Below are 14,094 nucleotides of genomic sequence, written 5' to 3'. Positions count from 1 at the left end.
TTACTGGTATATTAAAAGTTCTAATTTGACAATAAGTTTTCTGCCTTTTTTATGGTATGTGATATATTATACAAATTACATTCACAGAGGATCTGGAAACACAATAATTAACAACTTAAAGATCTTCTAAATGCCAACTCTATTTCATGGGCTGACCAAGAACATTAAAAAGTCATGAAAGATGTTAGAGAACATATTCCCCAAGATTAAATTATTCCTGAAGGAAAGATTAAAGCAGTTTACAAGCCTATATCTACTGCAAGAATATAGTCATGGAAAAAAGCCAACCAAAAAGCCAACACAAATAACAAGGATAAAAATAAGAATGTACTACAGCACAGTCAAACAATTTCTGATACATTCTCCCTTTATTGGTTGATATGTAAATTCAATAAGAGTGTTTTTTGTTTGTTTGTTTGTTTGTTTTAAGTGTAAGAAACATGAAGCCAATATTTGTTTTTTTAATCTTTTCAAAGAAAGTTTTCACTGCCTCCTCTATCCATACACCTTTATGCCTTGCCAAAAAAATAACAACAATAAATAAATAAAAAGGAGTTGTGTATCTGCCATTTTCCCTTAGAGTAATAGAGAGCCCTCCTGGAACAAACATCAGGATCTTTGGCCAAACACAACAGCAGCAGCCTAATGCAACTAGTTAGTTCCAAGATTATTGGCAACTAACTGGCCTATCAATTACAAGGGTAATAACTCATCCAGAAAATACAAAACGTTCAATAAAAGAAAGAAGCACAGATGCAGGACTATATGAGGGACCAAAACTAGATCATATTTGTTTTCTATGCAAACCTCATTACTGTCTTCCTCCAGGTGTTCCTTTTGCTTACTTGACTTTAACAAATCACCACAGTCTGTTAGTAGATGCTCACATGAATAAAAATATTTGCTTTTACTCTAGCAAAATCTTACTTGAGCAATAACAAGTATTTACTGATATAGAATTTTGTGAACTACTTACAAGTTAAAGTTGAACTCTTTCAAAGTCGATCACGGCTTACTTTTTTCTCCGTGTTAGTTAACAAACCGGGAAAATCATGTTGAAAACAAAATGCTTTCTTCATTAGGCTGCCTGAGCTTTCTTGAAGAAATAAAATAGTATAGTAGGAGTAAATATTTTATGCCTAATAACAGTCTTCCAAAATAAATTAATGAATAAATATCAACTACAATTTACCTAGAAGTGAAAACTGTTGTACTAGTTTTTTCACACTCAGACACTCAGTCTGAAAGAAAAAAAAATTAAAAGTTATTGGTAATACAAAATTTTGCTAGCTTTATGTAATTGAAGCTATGTTAAATACTAGCTTCTAGCGTTCCAGTGAACAAAATGGTCATTTGCTAATTATATACCTTTATGTTGCTGATAATGACTGCCAGTGAAGTGATTCAGCACAGAGAGAGCACAATTCACCCATCTTTCCCTCATTTGCAGAAGTGAATCTGTTTTACTCTCTATCCACCTTGTGCAGGATACTAAAGGCACCCTTGGGAAATACCCCGTGAACCTTTCTTGTACACAATAAAGGAAGGCCCCAGAAAATACTCCTGTGAAACAAGCATCTTTACAAACATTCTCATCATGGATGTAAGTAGAACAGTGACTACCAGCTTATTTGAAAGGATCCTTCCTTCCTGTTCCTGAACCACTCTTGGAAAAACACCTGTGTGAGTCTGATTTCTTATTCATTATTCATCACTGGGGAACTAATATGGCCTCTGTTTCCTCAAATAACAAACTGAAATTATGATATGGTTGCTTGTTTTTCCTGAGAAATCTTGCACATGTGGAACGTCTTCCCACCTCTGAGGTCCCTTGGTTTGTTCAGCCCGGAGCAGAGGAGACTTGAGGGGAGGCCTCATGGTGGCCTGCAGCTTCCTCATGAGGGGAGCAGAGGGGCAGGCGCTGAGCTCTGCTCTCTGGGGACAGCGACAGGAGCCAAAGAAACGGCATGGAGCTGGGACAGCGGAGGGTCAGGCAAGGGTGTTAGGAAAAGGTTCTGCACTGAGAGGGTGTTTGGGCACTGGAACAGGCTCTTCTGGGAAGTGGTCACAGCACCAACCATGCTGGAGTTCAAGAACCATCTGGACAATGCTCTCAAACAAAAATTTAGTTTTCAGGTAGTCCTGTGTGGAACCGGGAGTTGCACTCAATCATACCTGTGGGTTCCTTCCAACCTGGGATATTCTTGGGATATCTTTCACCTAACTTGGAATGAACTTTTAGGCAAGTTTTTTCCCATCTTTTCCCTCCCTTAACTTTAAAACCCCAAACTAAAAGGTATACTGACACTGACAAATTCTGTAATGGTAACTGTAACACTCCTTTCTACTTACCTTTTTAACATGAAACACTAAAATCCACCCTAAATAATCTCACACCCATATGATGAGGGAAACTGGTCATTCTTCAGGAGAGTAAGGCAGGCAGCTGGGCTGGGAACAACTGCAGCCATCCAATTTCAGCCTATCTTGGCATCTGATTTTAATCTACTTATGCATGTTTTTCCAATACCTTAGATGAACACATTATGGCCCCCAGCAAGTTTGGAATGATTACTTACCAAGTCCTTCCCTTAAAAATAAAAAGGGAGAGGTGGGAACCACAAAGGTAGAACTTTTTGCATCCCTATATTCTTGCTGTATGTGATAAATATTCCCAGTACTGGCTATGCTAGAAAGAATTCTTCATCCTTCAAAAATAAATCCCCATGCACCTGTCCACTTCACAGTGAAGGTTCTATGCCTATTTGGAGACGACCTTACAATGCATCTGACAATCTTTCTTGATTCCCATACAGCAGTAGTAGGCAGATGACATTCCTCTTGGCTCCAGGAAGTGCAGGAGCTGAAATCCTGTTTAAATGCTGCAGAGAATGTAAGCACTCTTCTGCTTCTACCTCTTCTATAGAGTTGGATTTAATTTTACCTCTTTTCTACGGCTTCTACAATGGGCAAACAGTGTGTATTCCAAACAGGGGCTTTTCTCATTTAAGAGTCACTGAGAATGGTCAAAATTTTGTTCTTCAATCAATCAGTCTTTGTTTCCTCTCTGCCATTTTTTCCTGTCTACTGATATAATAAATGTCAGAAAATATTACCTTCAAATATACTGAAGAGAAGGAAAATCAGCAGCCATGGAGTTTATCTATGCTGACGTCCATTTCCACACTATATTTTCCAAGCTCTGCAGACACGGTGCTGTGAAAATGATATTGTTATTGTTTGTCCTCCTTGACTAGTGTTTAAAGCCATGATCACTATAATAGCACCAACGCTGTGTAGAAAACAATGTAGATCAGCACTCTCTCAGTACTGGTGACAACTGAAAGAATAATTACCTTAATTTACCCATTGTCAGAGATATGCACACTTCATAATAACTGTAAGCATATATTCTGAAAAACATTTCCAATATTCACAAGACAAAATTTTTGTTATGCCCTACAAATTAATTTCTTCAGCTGAGGTATGCACATGTATGTTCTACTTCTGACTTTTTAGTTCAAAGATACAATTACTTAGATATATGCTTGTAAATTATCACAATTCAGTAACATCTTATGAATCAAGAAATGTTACAAACTAAGCAGATAATGAAGATATTAGTATTTTGCCTGGAAAAAAGACTGACTAGTAATGTACAGAGTCCTGAAATCCTACAGAGAGTTATGAGGAGGAGATGAGCATTAAACAAGAGACTAGATCCATACAAACTGGTAATTCCAGAGAATGAAACACATAGCCTGGAGTTAGTTATTTTGGATCTTTCATAGAAGATGTAACAAGGGATTTAAAATAGCATATTAGCAGGTAAATCAGCTAACAAGTTGTATTGAAGAGGAGTGAGTGAGTGCCAGATAGGAAAATCTAAACTACTCAGTCTTGCTGTTGCAGCTACTTTGTCCTCCCCAACTAGTGTTTATAACTATGATGTGGCTACTGTACCTACTTTGAAATGAGTTGATTGTGGATTATTTTCCATGATTCCCAAACGTATGCATTTCCTCCACAGAGGCAAAAGGTGCAAGTGTTCCACAGCTGTGATTTGTGTTGAGCTCATTGTGTAAGTCAAGCTCTGTTTTGTTGGGCATTGTGGCACAGAACCACTTCAGAAAAAATAACAAGGATCAGTGACTGGTCCAGCTATGCAGGTACCAAACCTTTCAGCTATGAGAAGCAGTTACAGGAACGCTCAACGGAAGCATGACTGCCTGACAACCTCATAGGCTTAAACATCAGAAACAAGATTGACATAAACATTTACCAGCCTACATGGAAGAGATATATCCACACAGACTTTTTATTGTAGTACTGCAAAATGTACAGGTATACTAATTTAGACATCCTACTCTGAAAGTTACCACTATGTTGGACAGTCTGTATCATATAATCTTCAAAAACGAGTTCAAGAAAACTGCTTAAATGGTCAAAATGAGACTTTTCTTTCTGCTAATATCTCATTTACAGAATTTTTTGTTCATAGTACATTATGTTTTCCCTATTGTCTCCGCAAATATTTGTCATTAAGTACAGCAGTTCATCCATTTTGATTATATTCAGATCTCCACTCATAACCACACCTATCTAATCTGATTAACATAAAGTGATGAACATTACTGTCATTAAATATGACTAAAAGGCCTAACAGCTGAATAACCTTACTTGACAAATAAGGATATTTAAGAAAAAAAAAATCTCTGTTCTTTTCTACCATGAGCTCCTTAAGATTTCATGTTCAAATAATCACTGTATAAAATGGCAAGGGATAAATTATCAGTATGATATTTAAGGAATTTGATTCAGAGCCTATTGTAATAAAAGTCTTAAAATCACTCACAAACATGGTGGTCTAAAACACATAGTCTGTGGAAATTATTTCAAAAGGAAGGCTGTATCTAGAGAAAAACAATACTAATTTTCAGAGTCATGGGTGAGGCAAATGTCACAAGCCCATGGGAATCTAGGCCCGAGCACCTCCTCCCCATCCTCTTCCTCTGCCCTTGTTGCTCACAGGACTGTTTCTCACTTTTTTTTCCTCAGTACCTGGGAAACATTTTCCCCTTCTTAAATGTTTTCACAGAGGTGCCCATAGTTTGGCTGGTGGCCTCAGCTGTGGTGTCTGTGTCAGTTGGGGAACCGGCTGGAACCGGCTGTGTCCAGCATAGAGCAGCCACTGGTCTCCTCACAGAGGCCACCCCACAGCCCTCGCTAACAAAACTGCACTGGGATGCCCAATATATATTCCCCAATGGTAAACACTAACCAAGACAAAGTAATGACTTCTAGCATTTTTTGCCAATACTATAACTTAACAAAGGGACTGTAGTTTAGTTGCAAAGGTGCTGACAGTTCTGCTCACTTCTAGTGAAGACAGCCTGCCTGTGCAAATGGCGGACAGACAGAATTACCAGTTGTTTACGTGCTTAAAGATGAAGAGAGGCAATACAGCTTTCAAGAATTTTTAAACACCTAAAATCTCACCATTTTAAAACTCTCAGTTTTATTAGTGGTTTATATGTAAATGCACATAAAAGTTTTTGATATTTTAGACATGCAACATAACTTTTAAAAATGAAGGTATAGTTATGATAAATGCAAAGACTGGGTAAGATAAACAAGAAGGTATGAGGGAAAAAGCACTGTAGAATTTAATTTACCCAAATGAATAAAGAATGTAGGTTTAGGGTTATCAAGAATAGGTCTATTTAAAGATAAATACAAATGAAATACTTAAAATATTAAATTGGAAAGTGAGATGATCTTGCCTCCCACAAGAACGGGGGAAAAAAATCATACTAATTTGCATATGAAGAATGTTTTAATTGCCACGACATAAGAATTCCCTTGTTAAGATGTGAGAATAATAAATTTAAGACCATATGAATGGTCACGTCTTTTACCTGCTTTCAATAGCAATTGTTTAAAAGAATCAGTTTAATTTATTTAATACTGAGAAAGCAGGGCACATTTGATGACAGACACCCCCAAACCAAATCTGGAAAAACGTTCTGAACATCAAGCACCTGAATTGATTTTATGTATGAATGCTTGACCTAGCAAATAAAAGTTACATTTTAGATTCAGGGAAATCACATTTATAGAGAGCAAGGATTTGAGCAATTTTAAGATATTACAACCCTGATTCAGCAAAGCAGTTAAACAGAGAAAATCAACACTGGTTTCAATCTGCTGAAATATATGACTGAAGGTTCTCTTGGTGTAAGTGTGATCACTGGGATTGTTCATACATGCTTAGCTGAACTGAAGTCTCTATGAGGAATTTTAGGGACAACAATTTGGACAGAATCCTTGAAATGATGAAACTTAGTAAAAGGATGTTTTACTCATAGGAAGCTTCCCCTTTGAAGGCTATACACTTATACACTATACACACCATTTCATTTTAAGGTTGATAAAAGGGACATGCCCTTTATAAGTCAAATATTTACTGTGTATGATAAAAAAGCCATGCAAAATGACAGTCTGAAATGTAAACCCAATTAAAGTATATCAGAGAGTAAAAAATGGATACAGGTCCAGATAACTGTTGAGATTAGTTATGAAGTCACAAAAAAAAAACCTCCCAAAAAGCAATAGCAAGCTCACCAGTGAGGAAGCCGTGCTGTGAAATCGGACAAATATAGATGAACCAAGTTTTATATTAGTAACATAATCTGTATAAAATTAGTTCATCTGAATATATGATTACTGTATCATTTCATATAATTCAGATGAAGGAGAGACTCAAATGACCAGCTTTTTATTTGAAGTCTTCCTGTGTTTGCTAAATGAGGTCATAGATTAAAAAACAAACAAATAAAAAACTTCAAAGTCTATTCAGCATATAATAAGACTTAAGTTCTAGCATAAGATGCCAGACTCAAATTTTGTTATATGCACATTTTAACTGACCCAGAACAAGAATCAAAATTCTGTTCTGCACAGCTGGTGCAATGTAATATTCTTTTACTGCCAAGAAATATGTGTGAACGCAAAAAGAACTAGATGACTTATTAATATTGTTCCTTTAACATTTAGACTTTTATGAGGACATCCAGAAATTTCAATAGAAGTATAATAAAAAGTTTTATATTTGGCATATTACAGAATAGTAAATGTAACAGGCAAACTTTAAGCAAAGATGAAGGATGCAGATATTCTAGCTTCAACTGCTCAGACTTCCTACTGTGTTACTTACAAATATTTACTCCAAGTTAGGATGCTAAACTCATTTTACAGTGAGTTTTTATTTTGATTCTTTTTTTTTTTTCTAAATCTAAATCTAATAAAAAATTAGAAGTATCTTTTTTTTTTTTTTTTTTTTTTTTTTACAGCACCCTGTACATTATATTTTAGGGTGTATTAAAGTGCTTTGCAAGGTTCACTCCAAGTTTTAAGAAACCTGTAAAGGAAAGAAGACCATAATTATATATTTAGCTTCTCTCTCTCTCTCTTTTTTTTTTTTTTTTGTAGTTTTGAAGGTCTGTTTTATGTTCTTCCTTCCTTGTCAGCTGGAAATATAATAATTTGGCAGAGGCCAGGGAGTATTTTTACATGGTCAAGTGACACTCAAATCCATTCGATGAATTGAGCACTCTTCAAGGAAAAAAAAAAAAAAAAGCAACATCTTTATCATCACTTCAGTTATTAAGACTGCCTATCTACCATTGACTGCCATGCTGGATACTATTAGAGTGCTTAACTCTTGTTTGGAATGACATGAGGATAAGACCAGCAGAATTAAGTGCCAAAACCTAAGTGCCCTGACTGAAAGTGAAAAACTCTAAGTCCAGATAGGTTTTCTTGTGTTTTATTGCTAGAATGTGTGTCCAGAAATATGCCAAGAACTCCTGTGATTTGTTGAGTGTCTCGGCTTTTACTAAAATCAGTAGCACATCTTTCATAATTGGGTCTGGGGCCAAGTCCTTCTTAAATTAATGAGTTTGTTTTAAACAATGTACTGCAAAAGTTAGATTCATCATAGTCATTATTAATTATTCATTTTCTGTTTAACATTAATAACAGTGTTTAGCATAAAAGTATTTAAAAAATGAATTGCAGGGAAAAAACCCTCTATATTATATGTGGAAGAGAATATAGGTAATAGCTAAAAAATCTGTCAGTTTTTGGATTATGTTGATATTTTAAACTAAAAAAAAAAAAGGAAAAAACAACAACAAAAAAACCCAACCTTCTCTAATTGTTGATGTATAAAAAATACCACATACTGTAAATAAAAATATATAACTACTCTCCTCTACTGTTTTCCCAGAGATTTCCGTGTTGGAGATCTATTTATTTATTTATTTATTTGTATGATATGTTTAAAACAACTGATTTATGAGTCTGGCTCCCAGTCTAAGCAGATTCTGCTGTCACAAAATAAATCGGTGAAAAATGTATGTGAATGTGTGTATATGAAAATGTGTGTATATGAAAATGTGAATTTTGATGATACTCAAAAGTCACTTAATCTGAACGTGTCACATGCAAAAAAGTTATTTCTCTCTGCAATGTACTAAGTAAATAAATTAAAGCTTATAAGAAAATCCTACCTTTAAATCCTATTTTTACTTTCAGTTTTCAGACTCAGTTTTGGCAATCAATTACCATAGCAGGAGGATCCCAATGACCCATTACTGATTTCAGTGGGTCTTCAACATGAACCGGCTTCCTGTATCATGGCCAGAGCTGCACCTATAACAAATGTTTCACTTTACTATCCATTTCAGCAAATGAAAATGCAAGAACATAAACATATATATTTGTGTGAGTGAGCAGTATCTACAGCAAGCTACATGAGTTTCTCCAGTATGTTAGCATGCACCATTCATTAAAACTGTTCTCTTGCACATGCCTTTACAGACTGCAGATGTGCTTCAGCTTAGATTTTATGCAAGAAAATTCAAAATATATTTGCAAAGTGAAAAGCAACAATAAAAATATTTACATAAAGCATAAGTTAATGATTTAAATAAATAATGAGGCTATAATAATACTGTTAAATCTTTCTAAGAGGTACTTATCTTCAGAGCTGTAAATGTCTGTGCAGCTTTTAGTAAAAAGGCGAAGAATGAGAAAACAATGTAAACATTGAGAACTTTGGATACTGGTTAGTTCACTTCAGTTTTACACTGTAAATTATGACACACGACAGAATATTTTAACTTGTTTTTCCTCTAATTTAACTGCTGTTCCTCTCACAATCCTACTGAAGAACACCTATGCATGCATGCTAAAATGAAGGTGCTTTAAGCTAAGCTTTCTCACATTGTCTATTAGGTGAAAAAAACAGTATTCATGCCTCTGTGAATCAATAGAGTGCCACTGAAAATATCAGAAAAAAAAAAAAAAAGTATTTTCAAACCAGAATATTTTAAGAGGGAGAGGGAGAGAAAGAATGAGAATCATAATCCTTTATGCTCAATGCAGAGCATAGACACAGAGAAGCGTACAGAATGCTGATGCCTGCATATATGTCCCAGGAGCAGTAGTTTGTTCCACTATTACTTATGCTTGCAAAATCCCAGCCCATAAACTGGTATTTTCCTAAAGATTACATTCGATAAGCACTAGATTCCAGTAGTTGTCACTAAATAACATTGACTCCATTGACCTCCTATAAACATCAATGGAAAAATTTCTGATGACTCCACTGAGAAATTCCTCAGCACTACCCAAGCATAAAGGATGGAACTTATAAATAATGAAGCTATTGACCTTGAGAGTTGCTAGATATTTTCACTGTACTCTTAATACACAATGTAATCTGAACAGTTACTGTAATATTGCCCCATAGCCTTTTATGTATATTTCTGCCACAGTTTATTATTATTATTTTTAATTTGAAGCATCCAATACAGCCAAAAATTCATATATCTGTTATTGCTTCCACTAATTGGCCTATAATTCCAGCGGGGATTGGTGATGAATGGAAGGAAAGAATTAACAGGAGGAGGTTCTGGTACAGGGCACTAGTGTTCTATTATATCACTATCATGTTATTCTCATAAGCAAAAAAACAGTAAGGTTTTAAATTCAACAAGCATATTCTTTCTTTATCACTTTGAGTCTATGACAATATAATATTACTCTTAATTTAAATGTACGTGATACCTTTAAAGGGGTCATGGAAAAAGAATAATCATATTTATAATATGATTATTTTATATACATCATTCTTGGGCTGATTTATTTATTTATTTATTTATTTATTTTGTTTTGCCTTCTCCAGTGGACAGTCTCTGTCATCCAACTCAATAAGCTGCAAAGATCCACTGGAAAACGTTAACTTCTATTCTTTTGAGGATTATTTTCTCATGGCTGATGATAGGGAAACCTTATATTTACTGAGCCACATTTGCAGACACCAGCTCATGTTTTGGGACCTGTGGACCGATGGATATAGCTATTTATTCTAATAATATAGGCTCACTGAATAGCCAAAATCCAGAAATAATTTCACACTCTAAATTCCATTTAGCGTGTGGTTAAATAACTGTTGGGGTCAACAGATATTTTGTACATACTAAGAACATATGATAAGCAAAGCAAGAACAAAAAGCTTTGAAACAAATACCAATGTTTGTTTGTTTTTCTGCTTTTCATTAGTTGTTAGAGATGAGAATGAAATTACCACGTATAGGACAAAACACATTTCGTGATCCTGGAAGCAGACGGTAATGTAAATGCTGTTAATAACAGGTGAAAATCGATGATTCGTGTAATATGTAATGTGTTATGAAAACATTAAACTTACCCAGTTTAATTGGGTAACATTTACTGTCCTTGAGATTGATGTCTATGGAATGACAAGAAACTATATTTAACAAAATGTAAGGAAGGTAAGGTCTCTGCTACAGCTTATGAATCAGTGATGAGATCTAATGATTGATAGTAAACAATCTGTAAAAAACAGTGATTGATCAAGCTGTTTGGTGTCTTCAGTCTTGCTTTCATTCTTTCTTTCACGATCATTACTCCCTGAGGTTTCTTAGAAGTCTGGTTTGATAGTCCTCACTAGTACGCTCTTGTGTCAGCTGTTTGAATAATTTTATTTAATTTTTATCTTTGTGTCACTGTTGGGAAATAGTAGAAAATGCTATATACTGACATATTTTGATATTGGAAAAATTTCAAATAGAGATAGTGCTCATGGGTTTGTTTGATCATGCCAAAATTCATCTGACAGATGAATGAATGCTGCTGGATTTACTATGATAAACACTTTTGACCCTGGACAGAAATAGAACTGCAGCACAGGTTCCCAGTGTCCCGAATATCAGAGAACCAAATCATCTGTGTAGTAAACTTTAGATGAATTATGAAAATGTACTTTGCTGGAATTAATTTGTAAGTATATGAATACATATATAGTAATACAGGACCTGAACTTTGATATTCTCATGCTATTAGTGTTGCTGAAAATACACATAGACGTAATCATAATACAGTGGTCATAGTTAAGTCACTCTTCTGAGGATTTTGTGATTTGTGGACAAAACAATAACTTTCACATGCTATTATCAAGAATGTTTTTGAATGAATCACAGCTTTCAGTATTGATCTCACTGCTGTGGACTGCTTCAATTTTGTACTGTCTTTCCCTTTTCTTAATTATTTTTTCTTTCACTGCATTTCAGCCCTTGTTCCGCCCCAACTTCTTCAATATCATTCCATCCTCCATTCCTTCTTATAAAAATCCCATTCAGGTTTTATATATTTTAGGGAATTGATCATTTTCATTTTTTCTTTTCTTTATGCACTGCTATAGATTTTGCTTGTTCCTGATTACCACTGTTTGTAGTTACAGATGCAGGTGAAAACAGCTGTCACTCAGCCCATGTTTAGAGTGGGGCTTTGTTTAAAGTCTATTGGCTGCAGGTGGGCAGCCAGAGATTATTTGTTGGCAAGTATTGTGTCAGAGACTGTCACAAACTGACACAGTAATAAGCTTATTTCCACCCAAATGAGCTCATTACCTCCTCCTCATCCCAACTTTAGGATTATTCGTGCATCACTTAAAGTAGTCTGTGGTTGTTTCTGATCATCCTTTGGAGGATTTTTAAATTTACAGCCATTGCCCTGTATAACCAAAAAGATGAGGGTAATTGGTAATATCTCAGATCCGGGTAAAGTGTCTGCCAGTCACTTAACTTTTGTGCAATATCTGACACACAGCAGTGAATCAGTTTTTCATTTCACCTAACATAATGATAAGATGTCATCAATAACTAAATGTAGTATTTCATCTACTCTATCTAGTGACAGTAAATTGATTTTGAACTGCAGGATGTCAAGGCTTAAAAGACAATAAAGCTTAAAGCTTTCACAGGTTTGTAAGTGGATTGAGAGGTGATCTCAGGGCAACAGCAGGGTACAAAGAGTGGACAAGGGCAAAGTGTGTCTTTAAAAAAACATCTTGACTTAGAAAAAAAGGAGTATACGCATCAGAAAACCATCAACTGGAGCAAAGTAAGATGTAGGACCAGAGTTCAAAGTAAACAGAAAGACTCTGAACAACATTTCCCAGTATTGACAAGATATTAATGATTATTACTGTAACATATTAATATAATATATTATAAAGATGCTAGTCTTTCCAATAAAACCACAGTCTCTCTCTTTTCCCCAGCCAGTCATGAGCTTTATTCAAGAAACGGTAACTTGGCAAATAATACAAATACATTCAATTATAAAACAAGGAAACAATCTCACTTTCTTTGATATGCATAGCAAACTAATTAGCTGCTGTAGCAGGATTTTGCATGTTTATTTCCTGTTTAATAAAAAGCTGACACAGTGGTCATTAGCATCTTAGGATGTACTCAGATTAATATGCAAAGCATACAAAAATTATCATAATAATTATGTTAGAACAAACAGGATACAAAATGTTTAGATGAATTTAACTCATTAAATAAATCCATCTTTACATTAACACACTAACACAGACAGTTGCAACATTTTCCATCATGTAATATACTCAAATAAATTAAATACATCTTGGATTTGTCCTCACATAGTGTTCAATTTAAGATGATCGACTCTACTAAGAAACTAGCTGTCCAAAAATAGAAATCTCTTTAATGTTGTACAATATTTTTTCTCCCTACAATGCTTTTGGCAATTCCCAAGTCCTCACATAGGGAATAAAGAGGAGAAGGTGAAAGAAGCCTCCTAATAGGTATGAGGATTAAATGACAGAAATAAGAGGAAATGTAAGAGTATCTTGAATAAGAAAAAAAAAAAAAAAAAGACTGGAGGAAGGATGCACAGGACGTGCAACATGCCACTGAAGTCCTTTCGTTGGGATGTTTGGAACATTTCCAGTGTTTTCCCCTTATAAAAAGCATTGGAATACCAAAAGAGAAGGTTCATCTGCTTCTCCGAGGAGAGACACACAGACCATCCAATCTACCCTTGGAGTTCTTAGACAGTTAATTTGATTTAAATCTAAAGAAACATTAGCTCATTGCTGTCTGTCCATTTATATTTTTAAGCATCTTATTTTGTTCCAAAAATAAAATAAAACCTGTGAAAGTATGATTAAGGTTGCCCAGGTAAAAATCACCAAGTTTGAAATCTAACCATAGCTTTTCACCAGCACAAAGCTTTCACTTTTATAACAGCAAGAAATGCACAGAGGGAAAATAAATAAATAAATAAATAAATATATACACTGCCAACTTGGTGTTGGAATCCTAGAGCAAATTTAGTATCATTTTGTAATTTCATTTGGTTTTCTGTAAATAAGAAGTAAGGAATGGGGGAGTAGAACTACCTATGGAAATTCATGATCATCTTTCTTTGCCTGCAGTTTTGTCCAAGGTTTTTATGTTTTTCTGGGGTTTGTTCCATCCAGCCTTTGTAATAGGCATTCCTGTTCTCCCCAGACTCAGGTGAAAGCTATGCAATAATTTTTAAAATGAAGCTTAGCATTCTTGCTCGCCTACTTATAAAACCTTTTCCCCAAATGTTTCTTTACTTTGTTAGTTTTAATCCTTTTCCTTCCAGAGGTATAAGAATGATGAGAGACCATGATGAGAAGTTAGCTCACTGGAATGAAAAGTGCAG

General features: G+C 34.9%; 1 protein-coding gene across 2 annotated transcripts in view; it reads right to left on the bottom strand.

Annotated features, from left to right (window-relative positions):
- LOC308176731 (uncharacterized protein) overlaps positions 1-14,094 on the bottom strand; it is a 583,853-nt gene that overhangs the window by 287,329 nt on the left and 282,430 nt on the right. For both annotated transcript variants that reach the window (XR_013938546.1, XM_080552863.1), the window contains 4 exons: positions 8,574-8,715; positions 3,117-3,216; positions 1,193-1,241; positions 977-1,096 (listed from right to left, as the gene is read on the bottom strand). The gene's annotated coding sequence lies outside the window, so the exon portion shown is untranslated. The remainder of the gene's footprint in view (positions 1-976; positions 1,097-1,192; positions 1,242-3,116; positions 3,217-8,573; positions 8,716-14,094) is intronic.

The sequence above is a fragment of the Anser brachyrhynchus genome (assembly GCF_964034855.1).
Source record: "Anser brachyrhynchus genome assembly, chromosome: 12".
In the NCBI taxonomy this organism is placed as follows: domain Eukaryota; kingdom Metazoa; phylum Chordata; class Aves; order Anseriformes; family Anatidae; genus Anser; species Anser brachyrhynchus.
The sequence above is the reverse complement of the archived record's forward strand: the minus strand, read 5'-3'. Positions and strand labels throughout refer to the sequence as shown.